The 18,107-nt window shown below is 42.3% G+C and overlaps 1 pseudogene; it reads right to left on the bottom strand.

The window, feature by feature from the left end:
- Positions 1 to 12,870: 12,870 nt before the first annotated feature.
- Positions 12,871 to 13,793, bottom strand: LOC101033798 (acyl-coenzyme A diphosphatase NUDT19-like; annotated as a pseudogene).
- Positions 13,794 to 18,107: the final 4,314 nt, after the last annotated feature.

Here is an 18,107-nt window from a genome sequence, read left to right as displayed (position 1 = left end):
AGGTCACAGAACAGGTCGCAGCCTGCTCTCCAAGGCTTACCATCTTATGAACTGCATTTTAAGCATTTTTATTCCATCCCACAAGAACTAATGCTTTGCATCCTTCTCTAGCCCCTGTGAGGGACCCCAAGATGAGTAAAGCCTTTATCACTGCCCTGAGGAACTTTTTTGTTAGTTGGGGAGACAAGACTACCCATCTGAAGCAAATGACAGGAGCAGATGGAGTGCACTGGGGATTCATGCGACTGGTTTTTTGAAAATCTGAAATGCCAAGAGGAAAAGTTTGGCTTTCATACTGTTGATCTTTTAACCTGGTGGTTACATGTTTTTGGAGTCAGAGTAAATCTTGGCTCCAATGCTGGCTCTGGTGCTTGATTAATTCTCTTAAGCTCTCTGAGCCCTACTTTTTTCCTCTGTAACATATAAGGATATCATTTACTACCATGGATTGGAGGAGATGATAAAGTTGCAGCACCTGGCATAAAATGGGTGCTCAATAAGTGGGTTGATTGTGCTTTTTGCCAGAGAAACTACAGGAAACTTGGGGCCATTAGGACAGCATGCATGCATGTGCATTTGTGTCCATTTGTGTGTGGTAGGGAAGTCTATGAGCTCTAAGGCATGTGAGCAAGACAGAGGCAGGGAGAAGGACCCGATGGCAGCTCTGCTGATGCGTGGCAGCTGATGCTGAATCTGTGTGGTTGAGCTTTCCATTTGACTGCTAAGGCGGGAATGGGATAGGGTATATTTGACAGCTTCTGAGCATGATCATGACATGCCAAAAGTAATGTCTGACAGGATTCATCTGGGAGTGGTGTGGAGGCTGATATTTCAAGAGGCAGAACTAGAGGTAGGGAGTCCAGTAAGGACTGTCATCAAGGTGCTAGATTCTGAAAACTGATGCCTTGTTGGGTATGAAGGAAATGGATGAGTTAAAGGTGGCCATAGAGTTTCCAGCCAGGGGAACTGGATCTGTGACACTGCCTTTAAGAGAAAGAACAAGAGAGGGAGCTCAGTTTGGAGGGGAAAGAAAGGGCAGTCTGTGTCCTGGGGACAGCAAGGCAACTAAATGAAGCACAACACTCCACTGGAGTAAGTGGCTTCAGACTAATTCCTGCAGACAGAAGGAATGCAACTGAAAAGGTTTCGTATTTTAGGGGGATCCCAAGATTGGCCAGCTCCCCAATTTCCTCATCCTCCAGCATTGTCTCTTTTTTTCCTTCCCCAGCATTCTCAGCAGAAGAAATCTGCCTTAAAGGAGAGAGGAAGTAGCAGAATGTGACTACGCTGACTTGAGATTAGGTACTGTCTAGATTGCCATGGTGACCAGGACAGGGAACGTGATGCTTTTACCATCAAGCGTAGCTTCGCGTTCTATTCCTTTATACTGCCTGCTAACTGACCTCCTGAGCAACTCCGTTTGTCTAGTAGTCTGAATTGGGCAAGGAATAGACCTGGGGCTGCACCCTGACATGCTGTGGAGAGATTCCGAAGGCCTCACCTACCCGACACTGCACTAACCCTCAGGGCTGTCCCATGATTGCACCATCCCAGGTCTGCCTGGTCACTGGAGCCTAGATTGGGTGACAGAGTGATAATTTTTGTTGTACCAACTTTTCAAGTGCTCATAATTCTGGGTATATTCCTAACTCCACTGTCCTGGTGGCCTCTATCTCTTGTGTTCGTTGCCTAGAAAATGATGTAGACAGAAGTGCTCAGAGGACAACATAGACAGCTCATTACTGGAGCGTGACATTCAGATCAAAGAGACTGTGTATTTTCCAGAATAGGCAAATTCATAGAGATGGAAAGCAGATTAGTGGTTGCCAGAGTCTGGGGGAGGAGGAAATAAAGAGTGACAGCTAATGGGTACAGGGTTTCCTTTTGGGGTGATGAGAACATTCTGAAATTGGATAGTGATGATAGTGGTTGGCCAACTCTGTGAATATACTGAAAAAAAAAAACATAAATTATGCAGTTTAAAGGAATGAATTTTATGATATGTGAATTATAGCTCAGTAAAGCTGTCATATAAAAAATCAGGTAGATTTCTGCATTCGTGTCTCATACAAAGCCCTTAAGTATGTATACACACTGGGGGTTGGCTGCATTTTCACTGTCAATTTGCTCTTAAGAGTTGATTATTAGCCTGGTGTGGTAGCTCACACCTGTAATCCCAGCACTTTGGGAGGCTGAGGTGGGCAGATCACCTGAGGTCGGGAGTTCGAGACCAGCCTGGCCAACATGGTGAAACCCCATCTCTACTAAAAATACAAAAAATTAGCCAGGCATGGTGGCACATGCTTGTAATCCCAGCTACTTAGGAGGCTGAGGCAGGAGAATCACTTGAACCTGGGAGGCAGAGGTTGCAGTGAGCCGAAATTGCGCCACTGCACTCCAGCCTGGGTGACAAGAGTGAAACTCCATCTAAAAAAAAAGTTGATTCTTAATTGCTATATTAATATTATTTATATATTATTAATATATTAATTGCTATATTAATATTTAGCAATAGCTTTTAAATTTTCTAAATCCTCTTTTGCTCAAACTAAGAAAGCCTAAGGATGGGGTAAAGGAATGTGGATGGAAGGCTCTTTTCTCTGATGATGAAGCTATAGGGTGAAAAAAAGATTTCAACTAAATCTACCAAAACAAAACCAAAAGCCCAACAAACTCCATGAAAGTGGTTGGTGCACACATTTCAGAGAACCTAAGGTTTCACTGGCCTTGGCAGTGTTTCTGAGGAGCACTGACGTCAAGATGAACTGTGTTCCTCTTGTTTTCCTGAGATTCTAGGCATGAGCATGTCTTTCCTTAACATCTGGCAGACATTTAATTCACCTCCCCAGTTCGAATGAGCTATCAAGGGTGTTCTCAATGTGCAGTCCAGCACACATCTTCATGTACACCGTGGTGAATATGTCCCCTCAGAGCTAAAGGAAATTCAGTTCAACGATTGTTTAGCCCCTACGATGCACAAGGCACCGCAGAAGAACAAAACAACTTCAGGCTCTCTCCTTCCCCTCGCTGTGTAATTGCTCTCCAGAGCAGTGTTTAGTGGGTGCCAAAATACTCCAGGGAAAGGGAAAGGTGTGATGAGCACACACCAAAATCAGGCTTCACCCCCGTTTAAGACTAGCTGTGCTGCTGGGTCAGGCTGGGAGTCCTGAAACGTTTCTGTGGGATAGTCATAGTGGGATAATAGTTCATAGTCATGCTTAGACACTCTCATAAATTGATATTAATTTATACCCATGAGACATGTCTGGAAAATCATTTTGACACTGCTGTCAACACTGAGGGCTACCTGTTTCATGAACCTAGAGAACGAATGCAGTGCTGTATTTGCAAAGCCTTCAGACCCTAAAGAGGGCTCTGCCACAAACTCAATGTGTGACCTCGGCTAAATCAACCATCCCCCGTTTCCGGTGCACTCTCCTTTCTAAAACGATGGAAAGGAGTGTGACTAATTTGTATCAAAGGCTCTTTCCAGTTTGGCCATCTTAGAGTTTATGGAACCATAGCTAATGAAGTGTATCAACTTAGAAGAGCAGAGATAGGAGGAGGTTAATGCTGAGACCAGGATTAAGAATCAGTGGGATACTTCCAAAGGCCAAGAAAAAAGAGGCAGTAAGCAAGAAGGTATGGCCTGTTCAGTATGAAGTTTGCATAGGCTGATTGCCATGGAGAAATAGGCGGATGATCTCTTGGGGATTTTTGCTAGCCCTCGATAAAGAAGCAAGCCAGTGGAGATGGGAATCGTTTTAGTGATTGGTTAGAAATCTTTCTTAAGTTCATAATGATTACAGTAACCCCAGTGAGGTTGACCTTAGAAGTTGTCTGTGTTTAGGACTGTTAAGAGCAAAAAGATTCCTTTGTCCCTCATCAAATGACTCTTTTCCCAGCTTACTATTTGGAAACCAAACCAAAAAAAAAAAAAAAATCCCACACTCAACCAACAAATCTCAGTAACATTAACATTGATGGGGGTTACTTACTGTGGGCCAGGCTCTGTGCTAAGAACTTTATTTCCTTCCAGTATCTCATTTAATCCTCCCAACAACTCTGTGAGATAGGGAATATTACTGTGCCTTTTCTGCAGTTGAGGAAATTGAGGCACCAGTCTGTGCTTAGTGCATTTGTGGAAACTAGAGGAGATACCAGAAAGTAGAGGCATGGGACAGTAGAGTCCCTAAAATCTGGAATAGTTCTATTAACAAAAATCATGTCAGTTCCCCAGGATAATGTCATCAAAAGGATTTGAGGAGCCAAGGGAGAGCACAGACTGCTTGCTAGTGGAAAGTTTTCATTTTCTTGCTTGAGGAAAGATTTTCAATTTTTAGACTGTCCCCCAAAAAAGACAGCCATGACTTATCTCAAAATTTATGTAGTGTGCCTTTAACAGTTTTATCGTGTTTCCTACGATTACCATCTTCTACTCTTTGGAAAGCAGAGAGGTGGTATGTGACCTTTTGTCTCTGTACCTTCCTCATATGCCAGGCTTTGCCTTCAACATGAAAAAAATGGACACCTTCCCTGGGGAAAGAGGACATGTATTTCCAAAAATGGAAGGAAGAATCTAACTGTGCACCCCCCCGGCCTCCCGCCTCCGCTGCGCTAGCCTTAGCCCCAAGCATGGTCACAGCAGATTGCTCATTCTTCAAACGTATCGTGTTCTTTCCATCTCTGTGCCATTGGACAGGCTGTTCTCAAAGCCTCTCCATCTCTTTCCCTTCTCTGTCAAACAAATACAAATTCAGCCAAGATCCATCTTGGGAGCCCCACTGCCCATGCACCCCACTCCCTGACCCCCAGAAGAGTGGATTTCTTTCCCTTTCCCTTGGCCACTAAGGAGAGCATTCGGGTATGGCATGATATGGTCAGTGCGTGCATGGCAAACCAGCAATTAGGCTGCTCTCTTCAACTGTGTAACCTCTCCAACACACACATATACCACATGTACACATCTTACAGAGTACAATGGAGTATTGCAGTTAAGTGAGTGAACTCGGGATCCAGACAACCTGGGTTTAATTCCAAGCTTTGCCACTAACTAAATGACCCTTGGGAAAGTGCTTGAGCCACTCTCTGACTCAAGTCATCTCAACTGTAAAGTGGAGATAATAATAATACTCCCCTCAAAGAGTCATTTTAAGGACTAAATGAGATGATATATGTGAAGTGCACAGCACAGTGTCTGAAATACAGCAACTGCTCCATCAGTGGTACCTGGCATTATGATTGCACAGAGCTTGGTGCATAGAGGATGCCAAATACATATTTGAGTGCATATCTGAACACAGTAAGGGAATTTTTTTTTAGGGGATTAACTTAGGGAGTGGTCAGGGACAGCTGGGCTACTCAAGGAAGCTGTTTCCCCTGACCTCATTATTCTCTCACTGCACTGTTTTTCCTTCAGTCCACGTATCACAATGTACAGTTATTACACGTGTTTGATTACTTATTTGATGTTGATGTTTCCCAATAAACTAAGTTTCATGATGCCAGGGTTCATGTATGCTTTAACCACCGCTTTGTCTCCTCTACCTAGAACAGTGCCAGGAAGATGGTAGGTGCTCAATTAAAGAATTAAAGAATAAATGAGTAAGAGTTGAGGGCTGGGCGCGGTGGCTCACGCCTGTAATCCCAGCACTATGGGAGGCTGAGGCGGGCGGATAGCGATGTCAAGAGATCAAGACCATCCTGGCCAACATGGTGAAACCCTGTCTCCACTAAAAATACAAAAATTAGCTGGGCATGGTGGCACATGCCTGTAGTCCCAGCTACTCACGAGGCTGAGGCAGGAGAATCACTTGAACCTGGCAGGCAGAGGTTACAGTGAGCCTAGATTGCACCGCTGCACTCCAGCTTGGCAACAGAGTGAGACTTCGTCTCAAAAAAAAAAAAAAAAAAAAAAAAAAAAAAGTTGAGTAGGTAGGCAAGAAAGCTCCTAAATGAAAGGGAATCCTGGGAAACTCCAGCACTTGAGCACTTGGTGGTGGAGGATGCAGGGAAGAGTGTGCAGTAAGCAGATCCCTTGGTCTGGAAGAGCAAGAGACTGTTTCTGTAGCTTAGTTTATATACGGGAGTCGTGAGAAGACTGGTAGGAGGATGTAGTAAATGGCTTTGAATGCCAGGCTATCAGGGATTCATTCTACTAGCTTAGGCTTTGGCCTCTATTTGCATGCAAATATTCCTGGGAAAAAGTATATATTATCGGCCAAGTATAATTGTGCATAAATTACTGTACTCGCTCTTTGCCTTAGAAAAAATTTTGCTAAAGGAGAAAGTGATACCAGGAGGCCCTTTCTTTCCCTTCTCTGTCAAACAAGGAGGAGGCCTGGTTTCAGGAGGCCACTGGAAAGAGAAAATAGTGCCCCGAGATAATCAAAAACATACAAACGGTAAAGGGAAGACAAACCTTACCCACCTTCCAATGTTGTGTTGCTCCAGAACCTGAACCTCAAACTTACTATAGTTTGTTTCATCACAAAATGACTCCTCTTTATTAATTTTTTTTGACTCTTCTTTATAAAAGGTGCAGACAAGGAGTGTCGGTGTTGTGGAGATTTTAATGACTGAATAAATAAATCTTTTTACCTGTTATAGGTCTGATGAGTGTTTGAAATTTGTTCATCTGGATTATCTAATTTACTATCATATGGTTTCCCGCGTCATTAAAAAAAAATTGTAAACATCATTTCTGATGACTGCATGACATTCTATCATACGGCTGTCTTATAATGTAACTATTCTCTTAATGGTTATTCACAAGGCTGGCATGAATAATATCTTTGTACCAAAATATTTATCTGTACTACTAGTGTTTCCTTAGGAAAAATTGCTAGACATGACATTTTTAGGACAAAAAACCCAAACTTTTCTTAAGGTTCTTTCATCTTGCCAAATTGCCACCCAGAAAGACCAGAGCAATTTTTCCTCCTCACCAGTACATGAAAGAGCTTTATAATGTTGAGGGTCATGATTTTTAAAACATCTTTGCTGCCAGGCACAGAAAGACAAATACCACATGTTCTCACTTATGTGTGGAATGGAATCTAAAACAACCTAACTCATAAAGGAAAGAATAGAATGGTGATTACCGGAGGCTGGGGGTTGAGAATGGGGAGATGTTTGTCAAAAGGTACAAAGTTGCAGTTATGTAACTGCCCTAAGGGTTCTTCCTGCCCACTGCAAAAACAAAATAAATTCAAGACATTGCAGTAAAGAAAGAATTTAATTGAGGAGAGGCGGAAGTGTTGGAGGTTAGGGGTTTTTCAAATATAGTTTGGTGGGCAGGGGGATAGGGATGGGGAGTGCAGTTTGTTTGGATCAGAGATTAAATCACAGGGAATTGAAGCTGTCTTCTTGCCTTGAGTTGCTTCTGGGTAGGACCATAGGCGGGATTGACAGGTCCAGGTGGAACCATCAGTGTCAGACAGGTAACAAACCTGAAAAGACGTTTCAAACAGCCAATCTTAAGTTCAGCAACAGGGATGTCATCTGCAGCAGTAACTGGGAAAGTTGCATATCTTGTGACCCCCAGAATAACGGTGGGTAATTGTTTATGTCTGCACTTCAGCAGAATTCAGCCTCCTCTTACCCTCTTAGCCTGGTGGTCTCTCCTTAGCTTCACAAAGGCGGTTGAGTTATGGTGAAAGACAATTATCATTTAAACTATAAACTAAATGTCTCCCAAAGTTAGCTTGGCTTAAGCCTAGGATTAATTAAAAGCAGCTTGAAAGCTAAAGGCAAAAGGGAGGTTGGCCAGATCAGATCTCCAGTCCCCCACCATGCTGCCATAATTTTCTCACTGATATATTTTTTTGCAAAGGAGGTTTCAGTTGGGAGAAATAAATGGTAACTTATTTCAGTACATGATGTGATTGTTTTATCCCAGATCGCAAATCATCCATATACCATTTATTGAATAATCCTTCCCTTTCCCATTGAAATGTGATATTTCCTTTACCTTATAAATTCATATGTATATGTATACATGTGTGCATATACACACATATTTTTGCTTTATTTTGTTTCTGTTCTGATCCACTGATCTGTCTCTTCTTGCATCACTGTCACTCTGATTTAAATGTTGCCATTTTATAATACATTTTGGTAGCATTACCCCTCTGCATCAAACTTTTATTAGCTATTTAACTTAGTTCACATTTCCAGACAAATATTGCAATCATTTTGTTAAGAGGACCGGTTCCTCCCCAGAGCCTACCTCAGTTACATGTTTTGGGTGCTGCGTAATTCATCTAGTTTGATCATGAGACACACTCATCCTCATAATTAGGAAATGCAAGAGCCCAAATAAGCCAGGCTCTAATTGTACCTTTAGCTTTCATACCGTCTTTGGCTCCTAAAGGGAAAAATCAAAAGAAGGAAAATATTTTGTCTACACTTCTCTGAAGAGCTGAAATGAAAAGGAAATCGTTTACCATGCCAATCATATTTTTTAAATTTTTTTTACAGAACAATTATAATGTAAATCAATCATTTTCAAAGTATATTTTTCCCTCTGCCCAAAGTGAAATTACTCTCTAAAGTGACAAACATTAGTGTTTTATCTATGTATTTATTTTCATTTCATTACTAACATTATGGAATTACATTTACAAATGCTCTCAGCTTTGTCTCTCTGTCTGTCAAAACATGAATTACTTAGCCTTTTGGAGCCTCCGTTCCCTCATAAGGAAAATGGCAATAATGACCCCATTGTGCAAAATGCCTGGCTCACAGTTGGCCATCAGTAAATGTCGTCTGTATTATATAATTACAACAGGTAGTAGAGCATTTTGGTTCAGAGTACAGCATCTGGAGCCAGGCTTCTTTGGTTCAAATCTTATCTTCAGCAGCAAATGATTTTCTGATCTTGGATAAGTCAGCTAACCTGAATATGCCTTGATTTCTTCTTCTGTAAAATGTGTTAATAAAATTACTTGCTTCACTGGTTGTAAGAAATGAGTTCACTCTGTCAGTGAAGAACCAAACTGTAAAATAATATTTGAAGAGATATATTCTGAGCCAAATATGAGTGGCTGATGGCCCATGGCACAAGCCCCAGGAAACCCTGAGAACATGTGCCCAGGGTGGTTGGGCTACAGCTTGCTTTTATACATTTTAAGGAGACATATCAATTAATTCATGTAAGATGTACATTGGTTCTATCTGGAAAAGTGGGGATAACTGGAAGCAGGGGCGGGGTGAGGGGGTTGCTTCTAAGTCATAGATGGATTCAAAGATTTTCTGATTGGCAATTGGTTGAAAGAGTTATCATCTAAAGACCTGGAATCAATAGAAAGGAATGTCTAGGTTACTATAAGTTTTTGTCATGTAGATGGAGCCTCCAGATAGCCAGCTTCAGAGAGAATACATTGCAAATGTTTCCTATTACACTTAAGGGTCTGCTCTCTGTCTTTTTTTTTTTTTTTTTTTTTTTTTTTTAGACAGAGTTTTGCTCTTGTCGCCCAGACTAGAGTATAGTGGTGCAATCTTGGCCCACTGCAACTTCCGCCTCCCAGGTTCAAGTGATTCTCCTGCCTATGCCTCCCAAGTAGCTAGGATTACAGGCATGTGCCACCATAGCCAGCAAATTTTTGGTATTTAGTAGAGATGGGATTTCACCATGTTGGTCAGGCTGGTCTCGAACTCCTGACCTCAGGTGATCCACCCACCTCGGCCTCCCAAAGTGCTGGGATTACAGGCATGAGCCACTGTGCCTCTATCAGTCTTAAGGTCTCTGTGTTGCTAGTAATGCTAGTCAGCTGTGCCTGAATTCTAAGAGGGAGAGGGGCATAATGAGTCATGTCTGACATCCACTTCCCATCATGGCCTGAACTAGTTTTCCAAGTTAATTTTGGAACGCACTTGGCCAAGAAGAGGGTCCATCAGTTGGCTGGGGGGCAGAGGTCTTAGAATTTTATTTTTGGTTTATGACTCTGTAAAATACGTAGAACAGTTTCTGGCATATATGAGGCACTCAAGCTATTCTTGTTGACAGTATCCTTGGTGATGGTGTTATTGGTGATCTTAATCCTTATTATTTGGGAAATGATACAATCAAGAACGTATTATCTCATAGCACCATCTAGTGCTTATTTTGGAAAATGCCAAATCCCTTTCCCTTAAACAACAGTCATTTGTTGAGGAGAATTTTTTAAATTCCCATTTTAGGAATACAAAAGGAGTTTGGCAATATCATTATTTCAATTTTTCTCCAGTCCATCTGGGCTTGTATTTATAAATGTTAGGGCTCTTGGTTGCAAACAACAGAAACTGACTCTAGCTGAATTTAGCAAATTATTGGGCATTTCACAGAATCAACAGAAAGGCAGGTAAACCAGGATAAAGAAATTGTCAGAAATCATGGGAGGACCCCAGTCAAGATTTGCCATAGGACCAGCTTGGTTAGTATGTCACTACTGGCAACAGCCACCTTTACCACCTCTACACACCACCACCGCCGCAGAACACTGCTACATATGGACCCCACTGATCTGACATTCTGGTCTGCTAGATGCCATTTCTATAAATGGATTCAAAATGGTCACTTTTTGTATAAACCTCTCAAGATCCAAAGTCTTCAGTGAGAGCCTGGGTCCCCTATGGGCTTCCTAACCACTCAGGGCTTGTGAAGAGGGAAAATGTGCTTCCCTTAGTTTCCACAGTAGGAGGTTTCAGCCTTGTTTTCCAGGCTCACAATGGAGGAATACCTCAAAAAAGAAGAGCATTTGGACATCCACCTCAAGTAGGGTTGCTGCATAAAATACAGGATACACAGTTAAGTTGGAATTTCAGAAAAACAGTGAACACATTTTTAATGTAAGCATGCCAATATTGCATGCAGCATACTTATAGCAAAAACTAGAAAAGATAAAAATGCCTGGTTTAAGTGTGGAGGGCACAGTGAGACAAGTACTCTCGTATGTTACTGGTTGGTATGCCCATTAACATACTCAAGTGCATTAAAAATATTCACAACTACTGACCCTCAAATACTGTTTTTAGAAATCTTCATAGCCTATGACCCAAGAGTTGAATTTTAAGGAGTGTATCCTAAGAAAATGATCAGAAATAGGCAAAATAATTTGTATGCAGAGTGCTCACTGCAGCTACTGTTCATAAAGAAAATTGGAAATAAATCTAAATATGCAAGATAGGAGAATGGTCAAATAAATTGTGGTAAATACATATGATAGCAACGTACACAGTCATTAAAAATATGTTCATGAAGAATTGTAAATTCACGGAAAACTCTGGCAAAGAAATGTTCAGAGATAAGAGCAGGGCAGATAATAGCATATACAACTCACTGACTGTAATCTTAGGCTACTTAACCTCTCTCTACCTCAGTTTACTCCCCTGTAAAATGGTATTATAATAATAGTAATAATATAAGAATGGAACTTGGAATACTGCCTTGCACATCCCAAGTGTTATGTGTTGGCTGGGATGTGTGTGTGTCCATGTGTGCATGTGTGTGTGCATGTTTGAGGAGGGGGCAGAGGAGAGAGAGATGGTAGTTAAGGGACTTTTGCAATAATCGTTGCAATCCAAGTCAGTGTTCCCGTGTCTCAGTCACTAGTTTCATGGTTGTTGAGAGTCAGTTTATGGTGGCAGTGGTAGTGGCTCAGCTTCCCTGGGTTGCAGCTATGGTGTTCTATTATTTTGTTTCTTTATTTTAATTCATTATTGTCTTTATTTTATAGTAGGAAAATGAAGGCATTTCATGAAAAATGAAATCAATTGTACAATGCATAATACAGTCAAAGATCTTGACATAGAATTGGTGTCTTAACTATCATTCCTCACCTTTAATCAATAGACATTATTTGTCTCTAAAGACAATGAAAAATTACTCATATTTAATATAGTACAAATAAACATCATTAATGAAACACTATCTGTAACCTCTTTACATTCATTAACACTCAGGAGTAAAAACAATGTTGATTTTTGTTACGGCTTCATGTTTCTTTAAAATAGTAACTAAAATAGATGTCTAATTTGGGAAACAATTAATGGCATTTAGTTTTAAAAAGAATTGTATCTTAGTCATCAAGCTAAAGACTTCGTAAGAAAACAATGACATGGCCGCTTGAAGGGTGTCTCAGTCTAATTTTCACCATCTAATCAGCCACCCTTAAAGTAATTCCAGCAGAAAGTCTAAGAAATTCACCGATCAACTTCCAAAGCACATCAGGGAAGGTGCTAATGCAGTGGACATCGAGAACAATGGCAGAAGAACATCTTATTTAAACTTTTGAGATAATAAAACAATCCAGAAGTGGGAACCATTGTGAATTTTTTTTCTTGTTTTGGTTTACAAGATCATTAATACTTTACAAACATCATACATATGGCACACTGTAAGGTTTAAAGAATAAAATAAGCAAGAAAACTCCCTAAAACACTTGAAATAAGAAACACTGCATTGTAATAATTTTTTTTTTTTTTTTTTTTTTTTTGAGATGGAGTCTCCTTCTGTCACCCAGGCTGGAGTGCAGTGGCACAATCTTGGCTCACTGCAACCTCCAACTCCCGGGTTCAAGCAATTCTCCTGCCTCAGCCTCCCAAGAAGCTGGGATTACAGGCATGTGCCACCATGCCCAGGCTAAAATTTTGTATTTTTAGTAGAGATGGGGATTCGCCATGTTGGCCAGGCTGGTTTCGAACTCCTGACCTCAAGTGATCCACCCGCCTCGGCCTCCCAAAGAGCTAGGATTACAGGCATGAGCCACCATGCATGGCTGTATAATAACTGTTACAGGCACAAATTTCCTTAAGTTTCAAACAAGTTGAAATTCGACCCTCATTCACAAGGACTTCAAGTGGGCCAGTTTACAAACAAGCATGAGCACCCTATAAATTGGCTCTTAATATGGAGTTCTTAGGATAAACGAGACTTTGAACAGTCACGTGAATATCGTAAAGATGCCGATTGTATATCGCTATCCGGTTAAATTGCTTGCCTTCCCTCATAATTTCTTCCGTTTTTTTTTTTGTTTGTTTGTTTGTTCGTTTGTTTGTTTTGTTTTGTTTTGTTTTTTTCCAGCAGACAAAAGATTTTCTCAAAAGTCTGAATCGTCTAAGTCTAGTTTATCACCTGGTAAAAGCTGGAGCATCCCATCAGCAGCTAACAAGGTGATGGGCAACCACCTTTCCAGTCCTTCTAATGCGTGATCCAAACATAATTTGTGCAAGTCAGAGAGAGGCAAAGTTTTCGTTTTCTCATTTCGTAGAACTGTGGGGGTGCCAGCCAAATTTCTTTTGATAAGAAACTTTCAGCCGGGCGCGGTGGCTCACGCCTGTAATCCCAGCACTTTGGGAGGCTGAGGCAGGCGGATCACCTCAGGTCAGGAGTTTGAGACCAGCCTGACTAATACGGTGAAACCCTGTCTTAAAAATAAATAAATATATAAAAATAAAAATGAAAGAAACTTTCAGTTGCCTCTGATGGAGATCACCACCGGCTGCCCACCACCTCCGCCAAGTCGGGGTGGACTAGCAGCAGCTCGCGCAGACTGCACAGGAGGAAAGCCGCGTCGAAGAGGCAAGTGGCGCCGCGCGAGGAAGGGGTGAGCCAGACGCTCCAGTGGTGCAGCGCGCAGATGTCGGGCGTGCAGTCGAGGTGCGCGCACAGCCCCCACCAGGAAGTGGCACGGCCAGTGCAAGCGGGCGCGGAAGGCAGCCAGGCCCGGCCGCGGCTCGAGGGCGAGGCCGGGCTCTGATGCGGGGCCGGGCATGGAGGTCCTGGGCGCTGTTCTATTCTTGAGGCCCACCATCCTAGACGAGGCTTCCTGAACCCCCGTTTCTGACTGAGGGCAGAGGTTACAGCACCCCTAATGGGCCTATTTAGTGATAGAGTCCTGGTGGTCATTCCTACAGCCTGAGGCTATAGCTCCTTCTTCCAGCCCTTCCACTGATTTTTGTAAGCCCTTAATTCCGTGTGCTCCATCCTTTTCTCTTCTAAATAACTAAGCAGTTTCTGTTTCTCACCACTGAACGCCGACTAATGCAAGGATGAAATTAAAAGTTCTGTTTGAGACATGTAAAGATTCTGATGCCTATTGATGTCACGTATGCCTAATGTATACAGATCTGGAGTTCAGGGGTAAGACCAGGGTAAAAAGTTTATTTTTATTTATTTATTTTTATTTTATTTATTTATTTTCTTTTTGAGAAGGAGTCTTGCTCCATCTCCCATACTGGAGTGCAATGGCACAATCTCGGCTCACTGAAACCTCCGCCTCCCAGGTTCAAGCGATTCTCCTGCCTCAGTCTCCCGAGTAGCTGCGATACAGGCGCCCGCCACCATGCGTGGCTAATTTTTGTATTTTTAGTAGAGATGGGGTTGCACCATATTGGTCAGATTGATCTTGAACGCCTGACCTCAAGTGATCCACCCATCTCGGCCTCCCAAAGTGCCAGGATTACAGGTGTGAGCTACCATACCCGGCCAAAAGTTTATATTTTTTCCTCCTTCCTTTTGTCTTTCATACAAAGTTTAACTATGTGAGCCATAAGTATATGAAAAACAGTAGGACTGAATGAAATCACCTGAGGAGAGAATGAGAACAGATTCTGGCCCAGGACATATCTGGGGCACTCCAACATTTGCATGTCTGACAAAGGACGTGGAAATGGCATGGGAAGCTGAGACGGAGTAGTCAATAAGAAAGAAGGAAACCCATAAAAGGATGTAGGATGTATCTGAGAAACCAAGTAAGGAAACTCTTTCAAGGTGTAGTGATCAACTCTGTCAAATGCTGTACTCTGTGTGCAAAGTGCTCTGAGAACAAAGGGTTGTAGTTGGTACTCTGAGAGACAGAGTCCAAAGACAAAGTTACAAAAATGTCCAGGGAATCACAACATAAACAAGAATGGCATTGAAGGGGTGATTCAGGCAAAAGCCCAGTAGAGTGAGTGGAAGACACAATGGGATGCAAGGATGTGGAGATGATATATATAGACAAACCTTTGTAGAAATTTGGATACACAGGGAACAGAAAATATAGGGGAGTAGCTAGAAGGAAGATTTGGGGTCAGGGGATGGTTTTTTTTTTTTAGACAGGGTTTCTCTCCCGTTGCCCAGGCTATAGCGTAATAGCACTCTCTTATTTCACTACAACCTACGCCTACCAGATTCAAGCGATTCTTCTGCCTCAGCCTTCCAAAAAGCTGGGATTACAGGCATGTGCCACCACACCCAGCTAATTTTTGTATTTTTAGTAGAGACAGGTTGTCACCATGTTGGCCAGGCTGGTCTCAAATTCCTGACCCCCGATCCCAGGGAAGTTGTTTTAAAAGAGAAGAAACGGGCTGGGAGCAATGGCTTATGCCTGTAATTTCAGCACTTTGGGAGGCTGAGGTGGGTGGATCACGAGGTCAAGAGTTTGAGACCTCCTGGCCAACATGGTGAAACCCCATCTGTACTAAATATACAAAAATTAGCCTGGTGTGGTGTGGACTATGGGTTTGGTGGCAGACACCTGTAGTCCCAGCTACTTGGGAGGCTGAGGCAGGAGAATAGCCTGAACCCAGGAGGCAGAGGTTGCAGTGAGCTGAGATCACACCACTACACTCCATCCTGGGTGACAGAGTGAGACTCTGTCTCAAAAAAAAAAAAAAGAAAAAAAAAGAAGAAACACTCAAGCATGTTTATCTGCTCATAAGTATGATCAAGGAGAGAAGAAGATAAACTGTGGGAGCCAGGGTTTTGAGAATTAGGCAAACAGATGCAGAGTTCAAGGCGAAGGCCGTTGGTAGGAGTAAAGACACTCTCTGCAGGGTACCAAGAAGGAAAACAGAGAATACAGCTACAGGTAGGGTTTGGTGGGTTTAGTGTCAGGGAGAAGATAGTTTACATCTAATTGCTTCTATTTTCTTAATGAAATGAAATGCAATATCATCAGCCGAGAGTGAGACTAGAGAGGAGACACTGAAGGTTTGTAGACAGTGGAAATGGTGTCGTAGAGTCATCACAGGGAATGAGAGTGGGAGAGAAAATTGATCTCGACTATGTAGTATAATTCTTGTACAGCATAGTTCACTTGTAACTTTTGGTGAAAAATTTTCGGGTGAGCTCTTCCTCATTCATTATCCCCAGGCTGCCACTGAGCTGCTTTCTGTCACTGTATATTAGATTGCATTTTCTAGACATTTATCTAAATGGAGTCATACACTTTTTATCCCTAATTATTTCATATTTTAATGTTGTTGTGGATGTTATTGTCTCTTTCTTCATTTTGATTCCTGATTGTTCATTGCTATCAAATATTTAGAATGTAGAAATAAAATTGATATTTATATGTCAATCTCTTATCATTTAGCCTTGTTAACTTACTCATTAGTTCTAGAAGCTTATTTGTAGAATTTGTTGGCTTTTCTACATAGATGATTATGTCATCTGTGAATAAAACAGTTTTGATTCTTTTCCAAAGTACTTTTTTCAAGTGAGACCAGCGAGTAGAGTGCAGTTAGGGAATGGGGGAACAGTTGGGTTTAACCAGAGTTGGGCTTTTGAAAATGTCTAGTGTATGACCAAGAGAGGGTGGCTAATGTGGGGTAGAGGAAAACGTGGTTGGAGGTGAAGAAAGTCAAGGAATTGGAAGGTCATGGTGTGGAATGAGTCATCCACATTGATTAAAGTCACTAAAAATGATGGACTAGCATCAGCTTAGGAAGGACAAAGGACAACCGAGTCTAGAGGGAAAGTCTTCCTCGGTAGAATTTACACACCTATGGGCTTCTGGGGAGTCATGGGTGCGGGTGTGTGGACCAGGGCATGGATCCTGGACACTCTGGGGCACTGCCTCCCAACCACTATATGTGTCCAGACTTGGGAGATACAGCTGATCCACATTCCACTCTTCCTCACCCTCAGAGACCTTCACTCTCAGTTCAGCTCAAAGCTCTCAATAACCTAGAGACTTTTTGGAAACAAAGTGCTCTCTACTCTCTTGCTAGCACAGGTAAAGCTCAGATCTCCTTGTCACAAAGCCCTGGCCATCCTCTGTGTCGAGAGTAAGGTAAATTTTGTTTAGTGATGAACTTATAGCAGAAAATAACAGAAGACAATTCATTTTCAATTAGATTATCTTGCCATACCAAAAAAAGAAAAATCAAGGAAAGGATAATTCCCACATATTAACCCTAGATATTTCTGGTTGATGGGAAAGTGGGCTTGCACCTGTATACATGCAAAGGGATGGAGTGTGTGTGTGTGTGTGTGTTTGTGTGTGTGTGTGTGTGTGTGTGTGTGTGTGTGTGGTGTGGGCCACTCACAAGCACAAGGAAATAAGGAAATGTCTTTGACACCTCACTGCCTGCCACTTCTTTGATGGTCTTTACTATTTTATTTATTTATTTACTATTTTATTTAAGTCTTCTGTCCCAGGGCTGCTCATACCCTCATATTTTCCTCAAGCTAGAGAGGATGTCCACTGTGTGTTCTGTGGAGCAAAGTTCTCTCTACTTCCACCCCTATTCACCAGTTGCTCTGGTGACAATGGCTATGAAAGGGTTAATAAGATTTGCCCTTACTATTGCTTTAGCAAGCCACTGTGTTTCCTAGGCAACATAATGCCTGTACTTCTCCTGTTCCTTCCTGTTTCCAAAAGCCCCTATGGAGGGATTGGTGAAAATATTAGCCTTGGCTAACACTCAAGCTCTTGCTGTTTCCCCGTCTCTCCCCATTCTGCCCCCCTTACAGTTGACCTTGCCTCCTACTTCATGGAAAACACTGAAGCTGTCAGGTTGGAACTCCCTCTCCCTCTCCTCTTAAAGGAGAAGCTATGATCCTTCCACCTGTTCTCGCAATTTCATCGTCTCCTGACTCATTCTATGCCACAGGGTTGATTAACACCCACTCTGGGCGGGGTGTGGTGGCTTACGCTTGTAACCCCAGCACTTTGGGAGGCCAAGGTGGTTGATTGCTTGAGGTCAAGAGTTCAAGACCAGCCTGGTGAACATGAGGAAAACTCGTCTCTACTAAAAAATTTACGAAAAATCAGCTGGTCGTGGCGGTGGGCGCCTGTAATCACAGCTACTCTGGGGGCTGAGGCAGGAGAATCACTTGAACCTGGGAGGCAGAGGTT

This window comes from Saimiri boliviensis, chromosome X (assembly GCF_048565385.1).
Source record: "Saimiri boliviensis isolate mSaiBol1 chromosome X, mSaiBol1.pri, whole genome shotgun sequence".
Classification (NCBI taxonomy): Eukaryota; Metazoa; Chordata; class Mammalia; order Primates; family Cebidae; genus Saimiri; species Saimiri boliviensis.
The sequence above is the reverse complement of the archived record's forward strand: the minus strand, read 5'-3'. Positions and strand labels throughout refer to the sequence as shown.